Source organism: Panicum virgatum, chromosome 9K, assembly GCF_016808335.1.
Source record: "Panicum virgatum strain AP13 chromosome 9K, P.virgatum_v5, whole genome shotgun sequence".
NCBI classification, from domain to species: Eukaryota; Viridiplantae; Streptophyta; class Magnoliopsida; order Poales; family Poaceae; genus Panicum; species Panicum virgatum.
Genome location: NC_053144.1, coordinates 26,427,889 through 26,441,264, shown reverse-complemented (window position 1 = coordinate 26,441,264; position 13,376 = coordinate 26,427,889). Strand labels below are relative to the sequence as shown.

Sequence of the window (13,376 nt, the reverse complement as noted above, 5' to 3'; positions counted from 1 at the left end):
AATGCATATCTTGATAAATGCCTTGATATTATCTCTTACTTTGATGAATTTGTAATTTGACATATTCCAAGGGAAGAGAATGGAAAAGCTAATGCTCTGGCTCAACAAGCATCTGGCTATAATGTTACAAAAAAATATTTCACATTAGAAAGCCGAGTCACTAGTTCTGGACGAACTAGTCCGACCGGTCTTAGAGACAGGTCTGACCGCCCATACCGGTCTGACTGGTCTGGCCGCTGAGGGCGGTGTGAGCAGCAGTTCGGCTGAAATCTCTGATCAAAGAGTTGAAGCCGAAGTGCAAGATTGGAGGGTGCCTATTATAAAATATTTAAAGGATCTTGGTCATGGTGCAGAGAGAAATATTCGGCGTATGGCATTTAAATATGTTTTGGTCGATGATGAGCTTTATCGTCGGACCGCCGATGATATTATTCTCAAGTGTTTGGGTACCGATCAGACCCGTGTTGCTATGAGAGAAGTGCATGAAAGCATCTGCAGTACACATCAATCGGCTACTAAAATGAAGTGGTTGATTAGGAGAGCTGGTTTTTATTGGGCAAGTATGATTTCAGTTTGCTTTAGGTATTATAAAGGGTGCGAAGGATGTCAGCGGTTTGTTGATATTCAGTTGTTGCCTGCTGCGTTATTGCATCCTATTATTAAGCCTTGGCCGTTCAGAGGATGGGGTTTGGATTTTATTGGTCAGATTAACCCCCCATCTTCAAAGGGACATCGCTTCTTGTTAATTGCAACGGATTATTTCACTAAGTGGACCGAAGTGGTTCCTTTGAAGAATATGACACATAGAGAGGTAATTGAGTTCATTACGGAGCATATTATTCATAGATTCGGCATCCCTCAAACTTTGACAACGGATCAAGGTTCGTCATTTATATCGAAAGAGGTACGAGAATTTGCCGAATCTTACAAAATTAAGATACTCAATTCATCTCCATATTATGCTCAGGCCAATGGTCAGACCGAGTTTAGTAATAAGATCTTAATAATGCTCATCAAGAAAAAGATAGAGGAAAATCCTAGGAGGTGGCATGAGATTTTATCCGAAGTATTATGGGCTCATCGCATATCTAGATATGGTGCTACTAAAGTTACTCTTTTTTAGCTTGTTTATGGTCAAGAGGCCGTTTTACCCGTTGAGGTAAATATGGACACTTATAGATTGACTAAACAAAATGACCTTTTAGCTATTGACTATCATGACTTAATGATGGATAATATTGATGAGGTGAGCGACAAGCGGTTGCAAGCTTTGAAGGAAATTGAAAAGAACAAGCTTCGGGTGGCTAGAGCTTACAATAAGAAGGTAAGAGCCAAATCTTTTCAAGTTGGTGAGCTGGTTTGGAAGACAATTCTACCTCTTGGGACAAAGAGCAACAAGTTTGGCTAGTGGTCGTCAAGTTGGGAAGGACCGTACAAGATTGTCAAGGTTATCTTTGGAAATTCTTATATGGTGGAGACGCTGCAAGGAGAACATCTACCGAGGGCATTGAATGGAAGATAGTTAAAGAAATATTATCCAAGTGTTTGGCAAGACGCTTGAAGATGAAGATGACCGATATTTGAATATCACCCTTAGCAATATTTTTTAGGCCAGTGCATGTTTTGTAATTTTATATTTTAGAGCATGTTTAGGTATTTGCTTTTTGGCTTGAAAAGCTCACTAAAAAGGCAGGGGGCATATGTTGGAGGCCAAAATTGGCAATAACCGAGGCCGACCGGTCAGACCGGTCTGGGCCTGTAATCCGAGTAGGGTTAGGGTTTTGTGTTTAGAGTCCTGTTATAATCCGATTTGGAAGGGGTACGTCCTCTCCGGCCTATAAATATAAAGGTTGCGGCCGATTGAGGGTTTTCTAACCAATTTGCTGTTCCAACCTAGCTTTTCCAGCCTTTTTGCTGTTCTTTGCTCGTGTCTACGGCGTTCAAGGCAACCCTAGTTCTTCTAGCTCCAACGGGGTCCCTGCCGAGCTTGAGGTTCTAGGTTGACGCGTGATTTCTGCTCTAACTGGTCTGACCGGTTGAGCCAGGCGGTCTGACCGGTCCTGTGTGAAGTCTTGCTGGTGACGATCGTTGCGATCCACATGTTCTAGCACATTGGTGTGTTGACCAAAAAAGCATCAACAAGTGGCGTCCCCAACAACGCTCTGGTGGGAGGCCAAGGGCAGCGGGCGCTCGGAGCTGGACTAGTCGTGGCGATGCAGGATCGTGCGCGCCGCCGCCAGGGGGGCTCATGTATGTCCACCATGACTGCACGCCTGCCATCATCCACTGCTCGGAGGGCGAGGAGGAGACGCCGGTGGTGCATTTCGAATTGACCTTGTCGTGAGGGTGAGAGATTGGAGAAGGAGAAAGGGAGATAGGAGCAAATGGGAGAAGATAATATTTTTGCAAACATTTGCCAGCGTGGTACCACGTGACATACCACGTGTCAGCGTTGGACCTCAGATGGACCATTTAATATGGTTTAGGAATCTAAATTGACAATTTGAGAATAGACCTAGGTAAAACTGCGGGATATGCAGTTTATACTTAGAAAAAAAGGATCAGAAGACAAGTTCAACCGAGAACTGAATGCATCATCACCACGGGAAATCTATTCGCCACATATGCGGCGCCGACGCAATGCGTCGCACAGGGCTGGGAGGAAGAAGAAAACTGTTCTTATTCCTCTTCTCGACCCCGCTGCCGGCGAGCTATAGGAGGACGAGGGGGAGGAGCGGCCGCTGGGGAGGGGCGGTTGGTGGGGGGAGCGGCCGCCGGTGAGGTCGCCAGCGGCCGGGGTGGTGGCGGTGGCGGCGGCCTTTAGGTTTTGGGTTGCTGGGGTTTCAAGGTCCACCGGACCTAGAGGAGGGGGCCGGGGGCGGCGGTGGAGGCGGGTTGGCCGGCGGGGGGCGAGGCGGCGCGGGAGCGACGCCGGCCGGGTGGGGCCGGACATCCGGTGGGTGGTGGCCGGCAGGGGGGGAGGAGAAGGCGTTGACGCTGGCAATGGAAGGGCGGCGCGGCGGCGGGAGTGGTTAGTGGCGGCGGTGGCGGAGGCCGCCGGAGCTGGGGGAGGCGGAGGAAGGCAGCGCACTTGTGTGACGCGTCGCTCGCCCCCCGCATATGCTGGTTATAGACTCCCCCCCATCACCAAGCTCTCCATCTCTGAAGTCTGAAGGCACCATCCGCATTGGCTTTTCTGTCAGATGGCCTACATGGGGTGCTCCATTTGCAAACTCTGATGGAAGGGTCAGTGCTCTCAAGTCTGAATGATTTCAGATATACTCCGTAGTGTTGCACTGGAGCCTATAACAGATATTCTCACAAGTGCACGCCAGGCACCGTCGTTCAGTTTTTTCTGTTGTTTTACCATAGAGACCAAAAAAAGAATCACCTTCAGGTACATCTCTGGCATTTTCCACATTCTGCAATTACCTCCAGAGCTGAGTTGCATTCAGCAAGCATTCTTTTTGTGTCGTCCATGTTCAGCAATCAGCAGTTCAGGACACGCCAGCATTTTACTATATTTTATTTTGCCTGCTTGAACCATCCTCATCTGGGTGATTGCATAAAAAACACAGGTTAATAACTCTTCAACTTCAATTCTTCTCTTCATCTTTATTCTCACTGCCAAACTGTTGTGGGCGAATCTCCAAAGAAACATTTTGATTTTACTTGGACTGTTGGACATGGTAAAACCCGGGTATTCTACCATAATAAACTCCCTTGGTATTCAAAGTGTCAGCACATCTGCTAGATTCAGTGATCTTGTTCTCTCTAATCATTTGCATTCACATTAGGATAAATCCCTTTGCTGTAATTGCAATTTTCCTCAACCCACAGATGGATCTAATGTGTTACTGAGACATCAATGGCGAATACAGGATGGCAAAAATTTTGCAATGGCCTCAGTGTTCAATCTTTAAAAATGGGACCTTTAAAAAATTGTGGATTCCTGCGGAAACCATGGACCTTTATAAACACTAACCTACTATGCATTTAGTTTCCGGAGAAAACTGATGCCAAATCAGGATGAGAACAGATGCCTGGTGCTAGTATTGTTGAGATAAACTCACCTGCAGAAATCCACCACTTCTAGTTCTAGAAATGAGTTATGGCAACTTCATAAATCTTCCATAAAAAGTTAGTCACTAGTGTCCAGTATGCCATTTGTTGTGATCATGGATAACTATGAGGAGGCAAGGAGCATATCTGCTAATGCGATACACTATCATAATCGGACCTTACATATATTTGCCGTAGCATACGTGCCCAACCTTAGGCTTGATGCACAATCCCAAGCCACAACCTTAGGCACAAAGACCCAATCAGCCACAAGCCACAAGCCCACACCATGAATGAGCAAAATCATTGAGCAGAGAGATCATTGGCTTGATGCAGAGTAGTAGCCGTAACAAAGTTTCAAGCATAGACACAGCAGGTGACCGGATGATCTTGCTGACATTAAACTTGATCAGAAGATGGAGATGCCATCAAGTATCTTCATCACCGGTCAAGAAAAAGAGCAACCTGTTCTACTCCCGGGTGGCTAACCAGAACTTTACCCAGAGCACAATTCCTAGATACCTGTCAGCAGCAATTTAAACTGGGATGGGTTCAACCCATCCCATGTAGGCCATTAATCAGCAGAGTACCATGTTTGTGTTGTCACCAGGAGATGGCATGCAAATTTAAACTGTAAGAAAACTAAGAAAATTGGATTTCAAATCGAATGCCCAGTGACTAAAGGATTCATGAATTTCTTCACACAGCAGGTGCCATCATGCTACTCAGTCGGTTTGAGTCCTGGTCCGGTCATCAGTTATCACTGCTACTGGTGCTGATAAACTCATTAACCAATTTTAAGTGATAGCTTCCAGAATAATACACAATAAGACAGATTAGCACCATGAGGCAAGGCTACTTTCAAGTTAAAGTTGCACCTGCCTATCCTGCTGAACTGAGTGAAGGCATATACTGCAGAATAAAAAAAAAGGGCACAAGCACACCCCATTACACATCTTTCAACTGAATTTACTTGATATCTCTTGTGAATGACAGCATTATAAAGTTCAATTTCGTGAACTAACGATTGGCATTTTTCAGTTCAAAACAAACACGAGTTAAAGAACAATTGGAAAGCGATTAGGACCAATTGAGCCAAATAAATGTTACATCAAATTAGCTTCCTTCAATGAAAATGCTAATTTTCATAATCATGGCAGAAAAGAGACTGATGTTTAAGTGTAACCTCCAGGTATGCTCCTGTTAAATAAACTCATGTTGAGTACGTATTAACTTGCTAGTGGACTGTCACTATTTACAGCATATACTCAATCATCCACAGGTCAATAACATAAATAAAGCAAAAGAAATGGTTTTCTTGGACTCCATGGATCAAGAGTAAGCTAAACTAGTAAACTGAGAAACAGCTAAAGAAATGGTTTTCTTGGACTCCATGGATCAAGAGTAAGTTAAACTAGTAAACTGAGAAACAGCTATGACTAAAAAAGTGACAATCCATTCCTGTAGCACCAAGTATAAGAGTTACTGAGCAGACATAAAAATGAATAGTCCAAACTCCTGTTTAATTACTTCTAAATGATTATAGACAGCATGGTCTCACAGCTACTGAGCACCCATACAGGATGCAATGACGAAACAAAATGAAGATAGATGTGAATAGCCTCCCTTTTAAGGATAAGGCTATACATAGAAAAATTTGACTAGGCAGGCAGCCCTTATCATCCTGACGAAAGATCCCCACTGAAACCTAACGACCCCTCATCTTGCTTCTTTCCAGTCAATGAGCAGGCGAGCAGCAATTTTGGACACCCATGGTATGTCATCCTCATCAAAACATCTGCACTGAAACCCGATCGATGTCCTCTCATCTTGCTTCCTAGTTAGTAATCAAGGGACACGAGCGGCAATATTGGACGTCAGCTCCTTCAATACAGCAGGACAGCTTCTTGTTAAATGCTCAAAGCCATCAGTTGCCATAACAGCATTCAGACTCGACGGTGAGCAGAGGAAATCGAAGCACGCCTCCTTGAGCCCACTGCAGTGGTGCTGATCAGCCAATGCCAAGATGGTCGCCACGGATCCTGTATCAATGTGCGCGCAGAGGTTATCTTCACAAATGAGCTTTAGCCTCTCCAGGTTATACCTGTCGGCCGCGACAAGCAGATGCTGAGACATCGCAGCCTGTTGCAGAGCTGGACAGGCCGGTAGCCCATCCGTGTACATGAAGACGAGCAAACCTCTGAACACATCTGCCTCCATGTCATCCACGCGTATGGCGGCCGTGGTGTCCTCGCTCTCCTTCATCTGGCCGAAAAGCTCCGCCTCAAACACTGCCGACCGGGCTGCAAGAATACATCTATATATGCGCCCTGAACGTCTCGCCACCGACCTCGAATGTGACATCGGCCCCAGTTTTGGCTGCGAGGAGGCGCTCCAGATGCAGGTGCAGGTCGTACGGCGGCATCGTGACGAACACGGGGTCCACGGCCCTGTCCTCCGTGCGGAGCTCCATGGGAACGAAGACGTCGCACCTGATGGTGAAGCGGTCGTTCCTGAGATGCCCCGAGTCCTCCAGCCATGCCCTGTTGATGAAGTCGCAGTAGCCGAACCCGCCGTCGCCTGTGCACAGGAACTTGTGCATCTTGGTCATCTGGCTGTGCGACGGCACCGGCTCCCTGGTCTGATCGAGCAGGCTGAACGTGGCTTGCGCCTCCACGGACTCGGTGGCGCCCTGCTGGTCGAGGTCGAGGAAGACGGAGATGAACTCGGAGACATCGGGTTGGACGCCGTTCGGGTAGAAGAGGATCCGCCAGGAGGTACCAGTACCACCCGCTCCGACGGTGAAAGGGCGAGACTTGATGCACTGGCCGGTGGGGAGGTGGTCCCTGGTGTGCGAGTACCCCTCGATGTCGAGCAGGTGGTAGCCAGCCGCCGAGCCGCCAATGATGGCCGAACGCGAGGGAGCGGCGGCGCCGTTGCCGTCGTTGAATCCAGGTGTCGGCGCCATGGCGGCGAGGGTTTGGTGCTCGTGGTCGTTTGGGGTTGGATTGGGGGCAAAAGGAAAAGAACTCAAGAAAGAGGTAGTACAAGGGTTTGGCCGTTTGGGTAACCGGTTGACTGACATGTGGGGACACGGGCGAGGCTTCCAGATGGGGCGAGCCCAGAAGCAGAGGTGACCTCTGTGGTCTTCGATGGGCTGAGAGCAGAACGCAGCCCATTAAAATGACAGATTCAGCCAATGTTCTGATTTTGCCCGTTACCTTTATTTTTAATAATTCTTCCTATATCTTGACTTGAAAAGATTATTTTATACTGCCTGCATATTTTTCTCATACAAATTGGAACACTGCAAATGGAGCCAACAAACTTTTAATCCCACCTTGCTCCCTGCTATTACCCTAATGTTGCTTTTGTTCTCTGTTGTTGCTCTATGGGCATGTACAACAATTTAGACAGCTACCGTCTATTTGACACATACGGACAGCTAAATAGGCAGCTTTATATTTACAATAGAGTTGTCTATTTAGCTGTCTGTGTGATAATTAATACGTACTCTGGTTATTGTTGTTTTGCATGGGAGCACGGACCAAAGCAGTAGATGAGATAATAGACATCAACACTCTATTTTCTCATTAAATGATGGCCACATCAGCTTATTTTGTTTATGTGGCAACAAAAAGACAGCTGATGTCTAACTGTTGTACATGCCTTAATGTTGTCCGACGCCCACCCATGCCTCTGCTCTACTGCTCTGCCTACTAGGTGTGGAAAACTTTTATGCTACTGTATCTGAAACTTAATATTACTCTAGTACTTGATGGAAAATAGATCGATGAAGAGATCCATTTCAAAAATTGTTAAGTAAAAGTGCATTGCATCCGGTAGTCTCGTACTGCTACTTTGAGTTGGTGCAAACAATTTAAATAGGAGAGCTCTCCTCTGTTGTTTAACATACAACAAAGAGAAGAATGACACCAGTTTACATGCGTGCATATTTTCGCGTGAGGAACCGCATGATTTGTGACTTGCGACATAGGGAGTAGCGTTGTTCCTTCTCAGGAGCCACACGAGTGCCCAGCACCCAAAAGAGCAAAGCTCATTTTCAAAACTAGGTCAAGTGGCGCATTAAAAAGGATTGGACCATTAACAAGACTCTTACTTTGCGAACAAAGTTCAGAATCGACAAGGGTTCCTGAACGAAGGAAGTGTACAACTGGGGCTCAGCCCAACAAGGGTTCCCTAAATGAAGGGAGTGTACAACTGGGACTCAGCCCCACTTTTTTGTTGCAGAGATAGAATGAAGTTCTTCACGAAGTTCGAGTCAAAGGAAAAAAAGAAAAGTTTTGCCATCTGTATATTAATCTTTTGACAACAGTCATTAGAGGTTATTAGTATGCAAGCAATGTTATAATCCTGAGTTAAATGGGTAGTATTAATCCAAGTTATAGCAATTACTACTGCTGATTAGTGATGAATTTACAGAGAAAACGAGTCAGCAGTGGGCTGCCTTCTCGTCTACAAGAAGTCCTGGAGATATCCTGGAACAGACACACGAAACACCCACGTCCTCTCAATTTGTCCATCTGGTGAACTGTGCTGTGATACTGAGCTGCTGAATCTTGCTGGCTCTTCTGCATCGAGGAAAAGGGCTATCGTGAAACCTGCATAAGGGACGGCAATATGGTTTTTGGGCAGCACAACTACGTAACCACTCGAGTCCGATCAACTTTGTTCTGCATTGACTCAACTATGATCTGCACCGCGTCATGTCTACACGAGCATGGACGGTGATCTGTAAGTGTTATAGGTTTAAACATGTGTTTGTTTCAGTTCGTTTTGATCTATCTATTTTTCGATCTGAAATATATAGCAGTAGCATTGTTTTGTGTAATTTGGAACAAATTAAAATCTAGTTCTTTTAAACGCACATTTTCAACACTACTTAGTGCCACTTTGCTATATCATCTGGAAGCAGCCTGCTAGTCTGTACACACCAGAAAGCAAAATTACAACAGTTAGTAACACGGGTTCCCCCTGTTCAACTGTCAACGATCCTAAAGACCAGCTCCTCCAAGATGCTCGAAGCCCGCGGCTGCGGCCACGGCAGCCAGAGCTCTGGGAGTCTCGACTCTCAAGGAACTGGGCCACCGGGGGCACATATGAATGCCCAATAAAACAGACGGCAACTGAATCTATTCCACTCTAGCAACAGACCTGGCGAACCCTTTATACCAGAACTCCATTGCTTACATACAGAAGTTTCATTAGGTCTCATCAGAAGGCTTATGGAGTGTCTACACAGTATGTTCCACCATGTTGTTCAGTCGGTTAATTTATCAACTTAACCAAGGGGCGGATTCTCAGAAAATTATCGTCATCCAACAATAATCTTGGTAAAGTTATGGATCCTCTCCTGTGTAACAATTGAGTTTGCACAAGATCGGTATACTGTGAATCCGGCCAATCAACTCGTTTTACCTATTTTACAGACAGGTTTTTCCAAGAGCATGCTGAATAAGCACTTTTACCACCCCTCCTAAATTTGAACAGAGTTCATACTGTAAGCTAAGCTAAAAAAAATATGACATATAAGTACACAGCTCTTATCAAAAGTACACAGCTATAAAAGTATTGATTTGGAGGTCTAGGACCATAACACTCCCGAGCACCGCGCACCTTCCCCTCCCCGGCCTCGCCTCCACAGCTTCTCCCCTGTTATCCCCTCCTGTTTCCCCCTTCTTCTAGATGTAGATGAGTTGTCTTAGGTGGTGGTGGCGGTGGCGACGCAGGGGTCACGGCAGCTTACGGCGCGAGTCCCCACGGTGGAGGTCTGGTGGTCAGCGGCCTGCGGCGTGGCTGCCCGTGGGGGTTGCCCGGCGGTGTGGCGCAGGCCGTCATGGTCCGGGTGGGGAGCGGGGTTCGCCCCTACGCAACCGGCGTGTGCTTCACCACCTGCTGCGACGGCGGTGTCCCGTGGCTCTGGCGGCTCTCAGAGCACACAGAGTACCTCTACTTGGCTGAGCTCAAGGTTGAAGATGTCTTCTTCGCTCTAGTTGCCTCCGCCATGAGGCTTGCCTCCGGTTGCCGCCTCCCGTCGGGGCTCTGTGTTTGGCTCATTTTTGTGTGTAGGTTCTCGGGAGAAAGCCTAGCTTGTGTTGATGATGATGGTGTCGTGGGTATTATTTTTTTCTGAAGGCATTACCGTAAGGACCTCAATACGAAGGGAGGTGAAAACCAAAAAACCAATTAAGTGGTTCGGATGGTGGTGGCATGTTAACGTTGCTCTTCTCTTGACGCGTCGTCTCGGAGTCCTTGATGGCGACACAAAAGTATAGGACAATTGATGACGCTTACATCAAGAGTTTCTAAGAAGATAATTGATGTGAGATTTATTTTACTACATGAGGAACAAGTAAGGTTAAAGGAAGCACGTTGAAGAAGATCGAAGCCTAGTCTTTTACTTTCTTTCTTATTTCTTTCTTTCTTGCTTTTTGTGTTTCTCAGTTGGAGGTTTGAAATCTAAATATTCATATAAGCTTCTGGCTTTGTGGTTAGATTGTTCACGCTTAGCAGGGGCGGATCTAGGGAGCGGGCTGGGTGGGCCCGAACCCTCCCTAAGATTCACCCCCAAAGAGCTTCATATCCCCTGATTTTCTCATATTTAATCTTATTTGTTGCTAGTAGAAAAATAGCTACTAATTATTTTTTTTCATATATAATATTGATAATTGAATAGGGAATGTGGAAAATAAGGAATTATATCATTATAAGATTAGATTAACTTATTTACTAAAATATTTAAAAATATTACTATGTTGGACCATCCTAACCTGGGATCTAGATTCGCCGCTGACGCTTGTAGCAACTATCTTATTTTTTTATTTTCACAGGAGAGGCCTTGACAACCGGATTGAGAACAACACCGTGATAGGCAGGAATTGGGGAACGCGGGATATTCTACCCACATTTTGATAATTTCTTTTGGCCTACCTTGTATGCTCATTTTGCATCTGATCTGACAGCTGCCTTGTAGCATGGTAACATCGTACAACACCTGAACCTCCGGTAACATTAAAATTGTTCTCCTGAACTGCAAGCACATCAACAATATGGGCAAATGTACAGTGAATGTTAATACGGTTGCAGAATCGCAATGCTTGCATCCACCATCCCGAAGGAGAAACAAATGTCAATAAAAGCTGGCTGATCAGCAAGCATGTTTGTTAGGAACTTAAGAAACACAACATGGAAGCAAGGAAAAAAAAGTGTGATACAGTGTGTTCTTTTGAGGATTGGAGTACAATGTAACAGCCAGGTCTAATACTCCTTGCCCCTTAAAACATTTGCATTGTTTGACATTGAACACACTCTCTCCAAATTGTATCTTTGACAACTAACTGATTTCCATGCCTACCATACATAGCAAAAACTGTAGTTTTTGAAAGTATTTAGCCTAGCAATTCTCCCACTATCACTTTCATAAGCCTAATCCACATACCTATGGATATCATAATTAACATTCAAGAAAATAAACCAGACATCGTCTTGGAGCGGCCTCATGCCCTCATCGGTTACTTGATCGGGCATTCCCCATTGCTGGAATCCCCTGGTTGGGCATGCCGGGCAGATCAACGGGCAGCAAGCTTAGAAATCAACTCCTTTATGAGGGATGGGCAGCTGGTGGCGAGATGGTCGAAGTCATCAGTCGCCATGACAGTGTTGAGTGCCCCAGGAGACCTGAGGAACTGGAAGCAGGCCTCCTTGAGCCCCTGGCAGTGGTGCTGCTCGGCGAGCGCCATTGTGGTCGCCACCGTGGTCACGTCGATGAGCCTGCACAGAGCGTCCTCGCAGATGAACTTGACCCTCTCCATGCCATACCTGTCTGCGGCCACGAGCAGGTGCTGAGCCATCAGCGCTTCTTCTTCCGGGTCGGGTCTTGCCTCCTCTGGCTCCGGCGGGGGCAGCGCGTCGGTGTACATGAAGTAGAGCAGATTCCTGAAGACATCCGCCCTCATGTCGTGGATCTCCACCACGCACTGTGCGGCCTCGGAGGAGGCCTCCTTCATCGTGCCGAACAGCTCGGCCTGGAACACCGGCGAGCGCGCCGCGAGCACGCACCGGTGCGCGGCGAAGTCCTCCCCGTCGACACGGAAGCGCACGTCGGCGCCCATCCCGCTGAGCAGGAGCTGCTCCAGGTGCCGCCACATGTCCGGCGGCGGCACCGGGATGGACGGGGGAGCGGAGGCAGCTTCGGCGGCGATGGACGCGGCGTCCACCGCGAGGAACTCGGTGACGACGGTGAGGTCGCAGCGGACGGAGAAGGAGTCGTCCTTGGCGTTGAGGTGCCTCGACTTCTCGAGCGCTTCCCTCCGGATGAAGGCGGGGAACCCCCAGTGCGCGCCGGGGCCGACGTACGGGGTCGTCGTGCCCGTCCTGGTGTAGGTCGGCGCCGGCTTGCCGGCGCGGTCGAGCAGGCTGATCGAGAACTGCGCGAGCACGGGGCCGCCGCCGGCGCCGGGGGCGACGCCGTTGAGGACGAGGTACATGGAGATGTACTCGGAGCGCTCGGCGCAGTCGCCGTTGGGGAGGTAGGCGAGGTGCCAGGAGTGGCCGCCGACGATGAAGGAGCAGGACTTGAGGCGGACGCCGGTGGCGAGGCCCTTGGTGCGCGAGTAGCCGTCGATCTTGACCATGTGCGAGGCGGACTCGGTGTTGGCGACGATGGCGGAAGTGGTGAACGCCGGCTCCGACGACGACATTGTGAGACCGGCGGTGGGGTGAGACGAAATGGATCGGATCGGAGGGGCGGCGGGGAGGGTTTGGGCTCAATCTTCTCCCTAGAAGATCGCGATTGCTTAACCAGCCGGCAAAAACTAGCTAGTAGCAATGCATGTCCATGAGATTGTGGCTGTGTTTCACATGTCCCTCAGGTTCCCTAGCTTGAATGGATCATTAGGAGGACAACTAGGAGGGGTTTTATAGATGATGCGGGAGCTCAATGGCGCGATGGGACCGGGGGAGCGGGGCGGAGGCGGGTAAAGAATTGGAGATAGATAGGAGAACAAGTCAAAGAACAGAAGCGGCGGGAAGTGTGAACTCTGCAAGTATACCATCCTAGGAAGGATTTAGATTGGAAGTCTTTTAGTAGGTCATCAAAAATTACTATTTTTTCTTATTGTAACTTACCATTATATTGGTAGTATTGTATATTTTAAGAGATAATTGAAGACTCAACCTTTTTCCATTTATATCTTAAGGTTATATCTTAAGATTGCTAGCTAGAAGCCAATGCTCCCTTTGTGATTCATAGTAGGATTGCACCAGCACTGATACAACTAAGATCTATCAGAGTC

General features: G+C 47.5%; 1 pseudogene; it reads right to left on the bottom strand.

The window, feature by feature from the left end:
• Positions 1–5,498: 5,498 nt before the first annotated feature.
• On the bottom strand, positions 5,499–12,782 carry LOC120647897 (annotated as a pseudogene).
• Positions 12,783–13,376: the final 594 nt, after the last annotated feature.